Genomic DNA, 13,304 nt, shown 5'->3' on the forward strand with positions numbered 1-13,304 from the left:
TCTGCTGGGCTGTGGTGTATAAAGCCTTTGGGCCATGTCTTGCTCTATCTAGATAAGCGAGAGTTATTGCTGAGCACAGGCTCGATCAGTAAGTCAACATTACTCTCCCTTTCTTGTAAACGAGGCCACACACAGAAATGGGTATAGTGCCATATTCGAGGCCAACAGCAAGCAAACTATGATTTGTTCAAAAGAGCTGAAACCTCATTTTCCCTTCTCTCCAGCTGGGAAATTACAGCTGTGGGATAGAGTGAGCAGGCTCGTGGAAATCATTGAAATGGAGACATGGGAGGGATCTTGAGAGGTCCTCTTATCATTCAATTGTATTTATTGAGCACTTACTGTGTGCAGAGCACTGTCGATTCCCCTGCATTTGAGCAGGACCATCACTAAACGATTCTGGGTTGATGATGATCAAACCTGCATCTGATGGCTACAAGAAAAAGGCTGAATGAGGAGATGGGAAGGAGATCATTTCACGGGGAGATTGAAGAGTCTAATCTGGTGGTTGAAGATGTTTCCAGAAACATCTGTGGAGATATCATCTGCACCCACTGCCTCCTTTTCCTCCTCTTCCTACTACTGCTGCTACTGCCACTGATATTACTACTACTAATGATGATAATAGTAATGTTAGCATTTATTAAGTGCTAATTATATGCCTAAACTCATACTAAGTGCTGTACTAAACCTTCATTTTCTTTTCTTCCACTCCCTCTGCTTCTCTCTGATTTGCTCCCATTAGTCGACCCTCCCTCAGCCCCAAAGCACTTACGTACATATCTGTAATTTATTTGTATATTAATGTCTGTCTCCCCCTCTAGACTGGAAGCCTGCTGTGGGCAGGAAATGTGTCTACCAACCCTTTTTTTTTAATACTCTCCCAAGTGCTTATAGTGCTCTGCACACAGTAAGTGCTTAATATAATTGCTGGTGTAGATGCAATATGATTAGTTATTCTTTTAAAAATGGTCTTTGTTAAGCACTTACTATATGCCAGGTACTGTGCTACATGCTGGGATAGATTCAAGATAATCAGGGTGGACCCAGCCCTTGCTCCACCCAGGCCTCACAACTTTAATCCCTATTTCACAGATGAGAAAACTGAGGCACAGAGATGCTAAACAACTTGCCCAAGGTCACAGAGCAGACAACGGGTGGAGCCAAAATTAGAACCCAGTTCCCCTGCCTCCCAGCCTGTGCTTTTTCTACTAGGCCATGCTGCTTCTCAGGTTGGACGCAATCCTGATCCCACATGGGGCTCACAGTCTGCGGAGGGAGAACAGGTATTTAATTCCCATTTTACAGATGAGGAAATTGAGGCACATAAATTCAGTGATTTTTTTTTTTTTTCCAAGGTCACATAGCAGAGAAGCTCTTCTTGGCTTTTCTGCAGGTTGTTCTTTCCTGAGTGAGAGAGAAAGAGAGGGACCTATCCTAGAGGAAATGTTTTGGGTTTTCTCAGTCAATCAATCACATTTACTATGCACTTACCATGTGCAGAACACTGTACTAAGTGCTTGGGAGAGTAAAATACAACAAAATTAGCATATGTTCCCTGCCCATAACAAACTTGTAGTTTAGACCAAACTCTCGATCAATCAACTGTATTTGAGTGCTTACTGTGTACAGAGTACTGTACTAAGCATTTGGGAGAGTATGATACAACAGAATTAGCATATATGTTCCCTGCCCATAACAAGTTTACAGTCTGTCAGAAGACTTCTGTGGAGCATTCTAAACTACCTTTCACATTTGCAGGGCCATTAGGAGGCAAATTTAAGTCATTTAATCAATCAATTAATCAGTACTATTTAATGAGCTCTTACTCTGTGCAGAGCACTCTACAAAGCACTTGGGAAAGTGCGATACAGTTAGTAGACATGACTCCTGCATTCAAGGTGTTTACCCACTCAAGAACCTCCAGCTTCAAAGTACTCAATCACCTTTCCCCCTCCTACCTCGCCTCAGTACTCTCCTACTACAACTCAGCCCACAAACTTAGCTCTTCAAATGCCAACCTTCTCACTGTACCTCGATCTCTTCTACGTAGCCATTGACCTCTCGCCCTCATCCTGCCTTTGACCTGTAACTCCTTCCCTCTCCCTATCTGACAGACAAATACTCTCCCCACCTTCGAAGCCTTATTGAAGACACATCTGCTCTGAGGCCTTCCTTAATTAAGCCCTCCTTTCCTCTTCTCCCACTCCCTTTGGTGTTGCCTTGACTTGCTCCCTTTATACATCCCTCTGCACAGCCCCAAAGCACTTATGTACACTTCTGTAATTTCATTTATTGATATTAATGTCTACCTCCTCCTCTAGATTGTGAGCTTGTTCCAGACAATGTATCCATTATATTGTATTTTACTCCCCCAAGCACTTAGTACTGTAATAATAATAATAATGACATTTATTAAGCACTTACTATGTGCAAAGCACTGTTCTAAGTGCTGGGGAGGTTACAAGGTGATCAGGTTGCCCCTCGGAGGGCTCACAGTCTTAATCCCCATTTTACAGATGAGGTAACTGAGGCACAGAGAAGTTAAGTGACTTGCCCAAAGTCACACAGCTGACATGCAGTAAGCACTCAATTGACTGCCCTGCAAGGGAGACAGGCACTTGAATAAATATTAGAAAGAGGAAGTTTTAGAGTAGAAAACATATGTACATAACTGCTATGGGATAGGATTGACTAAATACCAGAGTACTTGGAAATGTCGAAGTGGCCGTAGGAGGGAGGTAAAGTGTGGAGATTAGAAGTTGATTGGGAAAGCCCTCCTGGAGAAGGTGTAATTTTTGGAAGGCCTTTGAAGATGGGGAGACCACTGATCTGTTGGATGAGAAGAGGGATTTAGTTACAAGCAGGGGTATGCAATGGGAGAGGCGTAAGCAGGGTTCCATCTGAAGGTGGGTTTGTGTCCTGGGATGAGGTCCGAGAAGAGAGTGGGTAAGTAGAGGAAGGAGAGCTGATTGAGGGCTTTAAGGTGACAGTCTGGAGTTTTGACCTGCTGAGTGGAGGAATGGGAAACCATGGGAGGTTTTTAAGGAGTGGGGAGATGTGCACAGATGAGGTTTTAGAAAGATGATCAAGGGAGCAAAATGAAGTATGGAATGGAGCGGGGACAGACTGGAAGCAGGGAGATTAGCAAGGAGACTGATGCAGTAGTTGAGGAGTCTGACAGGCTTCTGGAAAAACACTGGGGGGCTGTCTGAATGTCTCAGGACATTTTATGGAGGAAGAACTGAAGGATTTGATGATACAGTGAATACGAGGGTTGAAAGAGAGGAAGGAGTCTGGAGTCCAAAGAGAATGCCAAGAGTACAGGCTTGAGTGATGGGGAGGATGCTGATATTGTCAGTGGTGAGAGGCAGCTTGGCCTTGTGGATATAGAGCATGGGCCTGGAAATCAGAAGGGCCTGGGTTCTAATCCTGGATCCACCACTTATGTGCTGCATGACCTTGGGTAATTCATTTTACTTCTCTGTGTCTGTTACCTCATCGGTAAAATGGGGATGAAGACTGTGAACCCCATGTGGAACATGAACTGTTTCCAAGCTGATTGGCTTGTAACTATCCCAGTGCTTAATATAGTGCCCGGTACATGAGTCCTTAACAAATACCATAAAAAACAGCAATGGAGAAGTTAGGGACTTGGGAGGGGAAGATGAGGAGTTCAATTTTGACATGTTGAGCTTATGATACCAGATAGACTTCCATAGTTGGATCCTTTAGGGGTGATAACTCCGAGGATTGGTGGTGTCTTGTATGAGAATAACAATTATGATGTTATGCACCGAGTGAGTACTGGGATAGATATAGAGTACTTTGGCTACAGCTTTGGTCTCATTCCGAGTTCACAACTGAAAGGGTAGGGAGGGCAGATGCCATCCCCATTATGGGCACTGACCCCTGGAAATGCTAAGAAGGCATAGATCCAATCCCATTCATTGCCATGAGAACAATCTGGGGTAGACCTGCAGAAGTTCATTTGAGGTCCCAAGAATCATTCATTCATGGTATTTGTTGAGCACTTACTGTATGAATAGCACTGTACTAAGCGCTTGGGAGAGTATAATATAACCGAGTTGAGAGACATGTTCCCTGCCCACAATCAATCAATCAATCAATCGTATTTATTGAGCACTTACTGTGTGCAGAGCACTGTACTAAGCGCTTGGGAAGTACAAGTTGTGCACAACCCAAGAAATGCTCAGTGTAACTCTTCCCTTGATTAGGAGCTACAGAGAGCTCAACTCTTCTTCCTGGGACTTATAATCTCCTCATTCTTGCACTACCTATCCCTTGCAAAAAGGGGACATTCTTCTTTCAGTCATTCTCCAGTGGGGGAATTGAGAAAGTGGATCAAAGAAGTTGCATGAGGAATCCTAGCAGAAAGGCAATACATGAAAGTAAAGCATGGCTAAATTAGTAAGGAGTGGTAGAAAATAAAGGACATTTCAAAGAATATTACCATACAACTTTACTATTGCATAGAGAATTCAGACAGACTACTTTGCAGACTTAAATAATCCAGGGATGAAAGGTGCTATATAAATGCAAAGTATTATTATTGTTATTATTGAGTGATAGAAAAGGAAGGGCATTTCAAAGAATGTTTCAGTAAAATACAATTTGATTTTTGCACAGAGTTCAAGGAGGAAAAAGGCTGTTTTATGGACTTAAATAATAGTTATGGAGCAACGATAAAATAAATAATACTGATATGGTATTAAAATGAATAATACAGAAAGAGGGCTTGAATAAATAATAGAAGAGAAAAGAAGAGAAATTAAGTCCCTTGTGCGTGCACACACACACACACACACACACACACACGAACTAGAGATGTGATTTTGAGTGATATTTGAAATGGAACAAAGGGCTCTTGAGACTTAGTGATAAAAATGATGGCAACGAGATTTTCACTGGGAAAATCTGGGCATGGGCAGCTCAAGGTGTTTATAGAGTTTAAATTTTTGCTCCACCAATGGCTCATCGTGTGTGGTGATGGTAGGATGTCGTACCTTGGGTCAGATCTATAGTAGCAGTAGTAATCACTGAGAATACATGGATTGGGATTAGACAGGATCTGTAGCCAGAGGGCAGAAGTACAGAAGTCAGCCCTTAAATGTGCAGAGTATAGGCAGTGATGATTCTTTTAGATTTCCTAGCCATAGTTTTTCCAAAAAAAAAAAATTGCTAGCATTTCAATCCTACACTTCTTTTCCAAATATAAGTCGTTTATCTAGCAGAACTTTTGCCATGTTTGCCCACTCATGGCACTGCAGAGGGTGGGGAGGAGTCGGGGAAGGGGCTCTCAGGTTTCTTGGCTGAAAAAAATGGCAGGGGTCCATTCAAGTCCTCCACACCCACCTCCAGATCCCTTAACCTGCAGGTGGTTCCTTCCACAACCACACAACCAGTTTCTGTCACTGGTTACCATGTTGTTGATGGTAAGAATGAGCCATCAGCTGCTTAGACATTTTGGGGGGAGGTTGGGGGGGCTCCTGAAGGAAAGAGTCCCATGGTCCAACCTTCCTACCCTGTTGTTATGGACCCTAGAATCAAGCTCTGCCCTGATGAAGAGCCTTGTGGGGATGAGGGAGTGTTCACGAATTATGGGGGTACGGCTAAGGGATAGCCATGGATCCCTAGAGAAGCTGGACGGTCAGCAGATTTATACCGGCCAGTTTGGTTCTCCGTTGGTCTCTCTCGTATCAACAAAAACAATTATAATTATAGTACTTACTAAGCACTTAGTATATGCTAAATCAATCAATCAATCGTATTTATTGAGTGCTTACTATGTGCAGAGCACTGTACTAAGCACTTGGGAAGTACAAGTTGGCAACATATAGATACGGTCCCTACCCAACAGTGGGCTCACAGTCTAGAAGGGGGAGATAGAGAACAAAACATATTAACAGAATAAAATACATAGAATAAATATGTACAAGTAAAATAAATAGAGTAATAAATACGTACAAACATATATACATATATACAGGTGCTGTGGGGAAGGGAAGGAGGTAAGGCGGGGGGATGGAGAGGGGGAGGAGGGGGAGAGGAAGGAGGGGGCTCAGTCTGGGAAGGCCTCCTGGAGGAGGTGAGCTCTCAGCAGGGCCTTGAAGGGAGGAAGAGAGCTAGCTTGGCGGATGTGGGGATGGAGGTCATTCCAGGCCCGGGGGATGATGTGGGCCGGGGGTCGATGGCGGGACAGGCGAGAACGAGGCACGGTGAGGAGATTAGCGGCAGAGGAGAGGAGGGTGCGGGCTGGGCTGTAGGAGAGAAGGGAGGTGAGGTAGGAGGGGGCGAGGTGATGGACAGCCTTGAAGCCCAGGGTGAGGAGTTTCTGCCTGATGCATAGGTTGATTGGTAGCCACTGGAGATTTTTGAAGAGGGGAGTAACAGTGCTCTAAGTGCTGGGGTAGTTACAAGACAATCAGGTTGGACACAATCTCTTTCCCACAAAGTGCTCACAATATTAATCCCCATTCTACAGATGAGGGAACTGAGGCTCAGCGAAGGTAAATGACTTGCCCAACGTCACACAGAAGACATGCGACAGAGCCGGGGTTAGAACCCAGATCATTCTGACTCCAAGGCCCATATTCTATCCACTAAGCCGCTTACAGAACCACTTCAATTTCTGCTTCAAAATTTATGCCCTGATCCTCCCTCCTACTACAGCAGTCTGCTGCCACAATTTGGCTTCGAGAACGGAGCCTGGGAGGAGAATTCAACTGCTCCCAGACCTAGTGAGGTCGTCAGGGGTATCTCTAGAGAATCAATTGATCAACGGTCTTTGTTGCATGCTTACTGTGTACTTAGCACTGCTAAGAAGCAGTGAGGCTTAGTGGAAAGAGCATGGGCTTGGGAGTCAGGTTGTGGGTTCTAATCCCGGCTCTGCCACTTGTCTGCTGTGTGACCTTGGGCAAGTCACTTAACTTCTCTTTGCCTCAGTTACCTCACCTGGAAAATGAGGATTAAGCTTGTGAGCCCCACATGGGACAACCTAATTACCTTGTATCTACCCCAGCACTTAGAACAGTGCTTGGCACATAGTAAGCGCTTAATAAATACCACCATCATCACCATCATGTGGAAGAGTGCAATATAATCAATCCATCAGTCATTCAGTTGTATTTATTGAGCACTTACTGTGTGCAGAGCACTGTACCAGAGTAGCAGCATGGCGTAATGGATAGAGTACAGACCTGGGCATCAGAAGGTCATAAGTTCCAATCCCGGCTCTGCCACTTGTCAGCTGTGCGACCTTAGGCAAGTCATTTAACTTCTTTGTGCCTCAGTTACCTCATCTGTAAAGTGGGGATTAAGACCATGAGCTCCATGTGGGACATGGGCTGTCTCCAACATGATTAACTTAAATCTACTCCAGAGCTTAGTACAGTGTCTGGCACATAGTAAGCACTTAAAGAATGTTAAAATGAAAAAAGGCAGAGTGGTGGTGGGTGGAAGCAGGGGTGAGGGAATTCTGGGCCATCAGCTGTAGCAGTCACTGTGCGTCATGCAGACTCCAGGACCAAGCAAAGCATTCCTCATTGAGCCCCTGCCTTGTCTTCCAAGCCTGACCCAGGATTTTCCATCGCTACCATGTTGCAGTGTGGCACAAAGCACATCATACATTCCTCTGTTGTTACTTTGAAATCCAGTAACAAAGTGATTTCATTAAACTGCATTTATTCTTTCCAGCCACTTCATAGGTGAACTTCACTGTCAGTAACACTTTTTTTGAATATGAAGAACAATTACATGCATAAATGTTGAGTTTGGGCACACATCAGTGCAGAGTAAGCCAGAATGGGTAGGAATTCAACTCCAGTTTTTCCCCTGCAGTTGGGGTAAACTTCTTCTGGTTTCTCTCAATGAGGCAACACCCTCTCACCATCCATCATGGCAGCCTCCTGATTAATTTTTATTTACACCTCTGGTAGACATCCATAAATCCTAGAGTTGGTGGTGGGGTTTCCGTGACTTGGAAAGTAATCGCAGTAAGCTTTCTGGAAGAGGTGTGAATTTAGAAGAGTTTTGAATATGGGGCTGGCTGTCATCTGGCAGATTTGGGGTGAGGGAATCTAGGTTGGAGGAAGTTAGAAGCAAGGAGGGAGAAGGGAGAGTGAGGTACAGCGAGCAAGTGAGCTTGAGAAGAACGAGGTATGTGAGCTAGAGAATAGCGGGTAAAATAATCTGTATGGACGTTGGGGGTTACTTTTGGAAATCCTTGAAGCCTTGAGTTGTTTTTCTTGATGGGGAGGGAGATGGATAACCACTGCAAGCATTTCAGAAGTGGAGAGACCCATACCAAGAACCACTTAGGAATTTTACCCTTGCAGAGCTTAACAAAATGTTTACTGAGTGCCTTTTGCAAGGAGAACGCTGCTTAAGTTATCAGGAACATAAAGAAAAAGTAAAAGCCTAGATATCTGCCTCTGAGGGCCATACGATCTAATGGAAAATGCAAGCAGACACAAATTGCCCAAAGCAGTAGTAATGGTATTAAGCCACTTATGGTGTGCAGAGCACTGAACTGAGCCTTGGGTGACAATGCACAGGTATTCTCTAAGATCTTTAGTGAATGCTTAAAGGTGTCCCATGGGGAAAGAAGCTTCAAACAACAAAACTCTCCTTTCCTGGAAGGCTGTAACAACAAAGTGGATCTTGATCCATCTGGGAGGAGAACAAACTGGAGTCAGTCTGGGTTTGAAGACTTGACCCATGGCTCTTAATGATAAATTAGTTTGGGGACCATTGGTTCTGCATCCCATCATGGGCTCTTACCACCATGAACATCATCATCAAAAAGACTACCACCATCAACAGCATTTACTGAGAGCCTATTTCATGCAGACTTCTGTTTAAGGTGTTTGGGAGCCTATCAATCAGACAGTCATACTTACTGAGCGCTTATGTGCAGGGCACTTTATTAAGGACTAGGAACAATACAGTATAACAGAATTGGTAAATACCTTCCCTGTCCACATTGAGTTTACAATCTGTGGGAGACAGACATTAATATAAACAAATAAAAGATGCACATATCCACTGTGGGGATATGTATATATCAGCTGTGGGGGGAAGGGTGAATAAAGGGTGCAAAGGTGATGCAGAAGGAAGTGGGAGAAGAGAAAATGAGGGCTTAGTCATGGAAGGCCTTTTGGTGGAAATGTGCTTTCTAACTAAGTCTTTGAATGTGGGGAAAGTGATCATCTGTAGGAAAGGAAGAGGGAAGCTGTTCCAGACCAGAGGCAGGATGTGGACGAGGGGTTGGAGGTGAGATAGATGAGATCAAGGAACAGTGAGTAGGTTGGCATTAGAGAAGCCAAGTGGGAGAGCTGGGTTGTAGCAGGAAATCAGGGAGGAAAGTTGGTGGGGGGCAAGGTAAACAGAAAGTGCTCTGCTGCTCCAAAGGCTTCTACCACAGTGAATATCAACAGCTCTCTAGAGGCAGACGATCCCCAAACACCAGCACTGGTGTTGGGGGTCAGTGGTCTGATGTGATCAGGGAGGTGGGAAACCAGCACTGGGGTGGGTTGCAGGGAGAGAAGATGCTACCAGAGAGGTGGGAAACTAGCACTTGGAGGAGGGTTGATGGTGTGACACAGCTGGATAGATGGCCAACGTGTCCATATAGTAGATGCCTACAACCTGAGGGGGAAACAAATTACCCATACATAGGATGGGGAAAAGTCAAAGCACCACCCTCTGCCTCTCCTTCCGACACTCTTCTGAAAGGAAAAAGCAAGGTCAACCTTTCCTCAGAATGACATTGCAGGAAGCTGCATTTGTAAGGAGGATTCCTAAGAAGATGGAGGGAAAGCCTGGCTCACCCAAAGGATTTTTGAATCTGTCATATTTTAGGGCTCACATGGATATTGACGTAGCCATTTTTGGCAGGGTAGCTACAGCCAGCCAGCTGGACAAAATGCCCTCACTGGCTTCACCTGGACCGCAAAGATATGGGGGATCGGATCTGGAATTACATAAAGCTGGAAGGTATTAAAAGAAAGAGAAAAATATAAATGAAAAAGAGGGCGAAGTTTTATTGTCAACTGCTCCTGTCACCTTCTGAAACCACAGTCATATATAAGAAATATGTGACATACTAATAGGAAGTAATTTACCCAAGGATGTTTTTGTGCCTTGAATTGCCTTCCAACATTTCTGCTTTGAAAACTTTGCAAGTGTATATGCATCAGAGCCGATACTGTGCCTCTGAAAGTTCCCAATTTGTGCGCGATGCGACTTTTATAATGCTATTAAGCTCTTCTCGGGAAAGGCACTATGGCAAACAGTGATACATGAGATCCCAAGGAGGCTGCAAAGAAAGAAAGACCCACAACAGAAACTTACAGGCGACATGGTTTTATGAATTCTCTCTAAGTTAGTCCCACCATTCTGCTGTTCATTAAACTCCAAAATTATACCCTGGACTCTAAATCAAGGGCTTCTAAAACCAGTAGTGCTTTGCACTGTTAGTGCTTCTGAATAGCACAGTAGGAGAGTCTGTGATTGGTCTGGGACCCTTAGAGACAGCATAGGCAGGTTGACAGTGCTCTGCACACAGTAAGCGCTCAATAAATATGATTGAATGAATGACTTCGATCAATGGTATTTATTGAGAGCTTATTTTATGCAGAGCACTGTATAGCAGAGCACTGTACTAAGTTCTTGGGAGAGTACAGTACAACAGAAATAGCAGACAGGCTCCCTGCCCATAATGAACTTACAGTCTAGAGGACTTAGTGGAAAAAGCACAGGCCTGGGACTCAGGGGACCTGGGTTCAAATCCCAACCCTGCCCCTTGACTACTGTGTGGCCCTGGACAAGTCACTTAGGTGTCTCAGGTTTCCCATGTGGAAAATGGCAATAAAATACCTGTGCTCCCTTCCCGTTAACCTGTGCTTGCAGTGTGGGACAGAGACTGTCTGAGCTTCTTATATTTCATCTACCACAGCACTTAATAAAGTCATCTAGACTGTAAGTTCATTGTGGAAAAGGAACACGACTACCAACTCTGTTACACTGTTCTCTCCCAAGCGCTTAGTACAGTGCTCTACACACAGTAAGTGCTCAATAAATGTGATTCCTTAATTGATTGATGCTTTGCCTATAGTAAGCGCTAACAAAGACCGCAATTATTATTATTTGAGCACCCTTGGCCCTCTAGGGTGAAAAATTGCTTTTCTATGGGAGATGCTACGTCCTTATACATTCTGTTGTTTTTATTTCTATTTTGAGATCTTTGGTCTCAAAAACATAAGATAAATATAGGTTTTCAGTGCACTCCTGAGTCTGCAGATTTGTCTCTGATGGACTGTTAGTAGCACTAGGAATGGCATTTCTTCATCACTGGCTAAGTGTGGTGCACTGTACATAACTCTTGGCAAGAATGACAGCAGCACACGTTTCCTGTCCACAGGAAACGTCTCTGAAGGGAGAGACTGATATAGATATAATGAATATGCATATCTGCACAAGGGCTGAGGATGGGCAGATATAAATAAATAAATAGGTACTTAAATGCCAGAGGTGACTGAACCATCACTGATTCCCAGGCCCGTGCTCTTTCCACTGGATGATTAATAAGAATTGAGATAACGATAATTGGGCAAAACTTGTCAGAGGAGATGGGATTTCAGGAGAGCTTTGACAGTTGGGAGGCCTGAAATCGGGCAGATTTGGCAGTGAAGGGAGTTTAAGGGGTTGCCCAGAGGTCAGAGAACTTGGGTTCTAATCTCAACTCTGCCCACTTGCCAGTTGCACGACTGTGAGCAAGTCACTCGACTTCTCTGTGCTTCAGTTTCCTCATCTGTAAAGATGAAACACCTGTTCTCCCTCCTACGTAGAAAGAGAGCCCCATGAGGGTCAGAGACTGCATCTGACCTGATTAACTTATATCTACTGCAGTGTTTTAACCATAATAAGTGTTAGACCCCTACTTATCTCCCCCTTCTAGACTGTGAGCCCATTGTTGGGTAAGGACCATCTCTGTATGTTGCTGATTTTGTACTTCCCAAGTGCTTAGTACAGTGCTCTGCATGGAGTAAGCACTCAATACATACTATTGAGTGAATGAATGAATAATAAGCACTTCAGAAATATCACAATTAGCATTATTGCTATTCCAGGTTCTGAAGATACTGTGAACAGGAGGTTGGAAGTAGAAAGGATGAGATGAGGTAACTGAAGAGGTTGGCTAAGGAGGATCAAAAAGGGAAAATAATAACGATAAAAAAAATTGTGATATAAGTGCTTACTCTGTACCAAGCTGAAGGAGAGACGACACACTCAGAACAGACACAGCCTCTGTCTTATATAAGGTTCACAGACTAAGGGGAGTAGGGCTTGAGGAGATTCAATCAATCAGTCAATGTTATTTATTGAGTGCTTACTATGAGCAACGTAATAACAATAATCATGATATTAAGTGCTTACATTCTGCCAAGCACTGTACTAAACATGGGAGTAGGTACAAGTTAATCAGGTCCCTCATGAGGGTCATAATCTATGTAGGAGGGAGAGCAGAAATTGAATCTCCATTTTGTGGATGAGGGAACTGAGACAGAGAAGTGAACTGATTTGCCCAGGAACACACTACAGGTAAGTAGAAGAGCCAGGATTAGAACTCAGGTCCTCCAACTCCCAGCCCCGTGCCCTTTTCACAGGTCATGTTGTTCCTCAAAGGACTGCACTAAGCACTTAGGTGAGTATTCCAAAAGAAACACGGGAGGAATGATGGTGCAGAGCATTGAAGACAAGACTAAGGAGTTTTTTCTTGATTCAGGAGATTGGCAACCCTCGGACGGTTTTGAGGAGGGGCAGATGTTCTGCATAACATTTCAGGAGGAAGATCTGGGCAGGAATGTGGGGTGTAGACTATGTGGGTAGCAGAGGGAGGCTAAGAGATAATTTTCTTGGACTCCTTTGCCTCTCAAGCTTTCTCTACATTGGGTCGTTTGCTCAAGAATTGGACATGGGGGTTGGTGAGATAAGAAAATGAGGAAAGAAGGAAATACACTCAGAGATGTTAATGGAGTAACAGAGCATTAGGGAGACATGTGAGATGTTGGGAGAAGGACCTGAGAGTTTGTATGCTGGTCTGTTCTTTGCCAAGTTTGTCCCTAGGAGGAAGAAATCAACTTTTCATCAATTTTTAATAGAAATGACAAATAATCCATTGAATAAATTATGAAATGAGAAAATTACTGAAAACTGAAATATCAAGGAAACTTGAATAAATGCTTGAGCCAGCAAGTTCATTAATAAAAGCCAAGCAAGGA

Source organism: Tachyglossus aculeatus, chromosome 3, assembly GCF_015852505.1.
Source record: "Tachyglossus aculeatus isolate mTacAcu1 chromosome 3, mTacAcu1.pri, whole genome shotgun sequence".
NCBI classification, from domain to species: domain Eukaryota; kingdom Metazoa; phylum Chordata; class Mammalia; order Monotremata; family Tachyglossidae; genus Tachyglossus; species Tachyglossus aculeatus.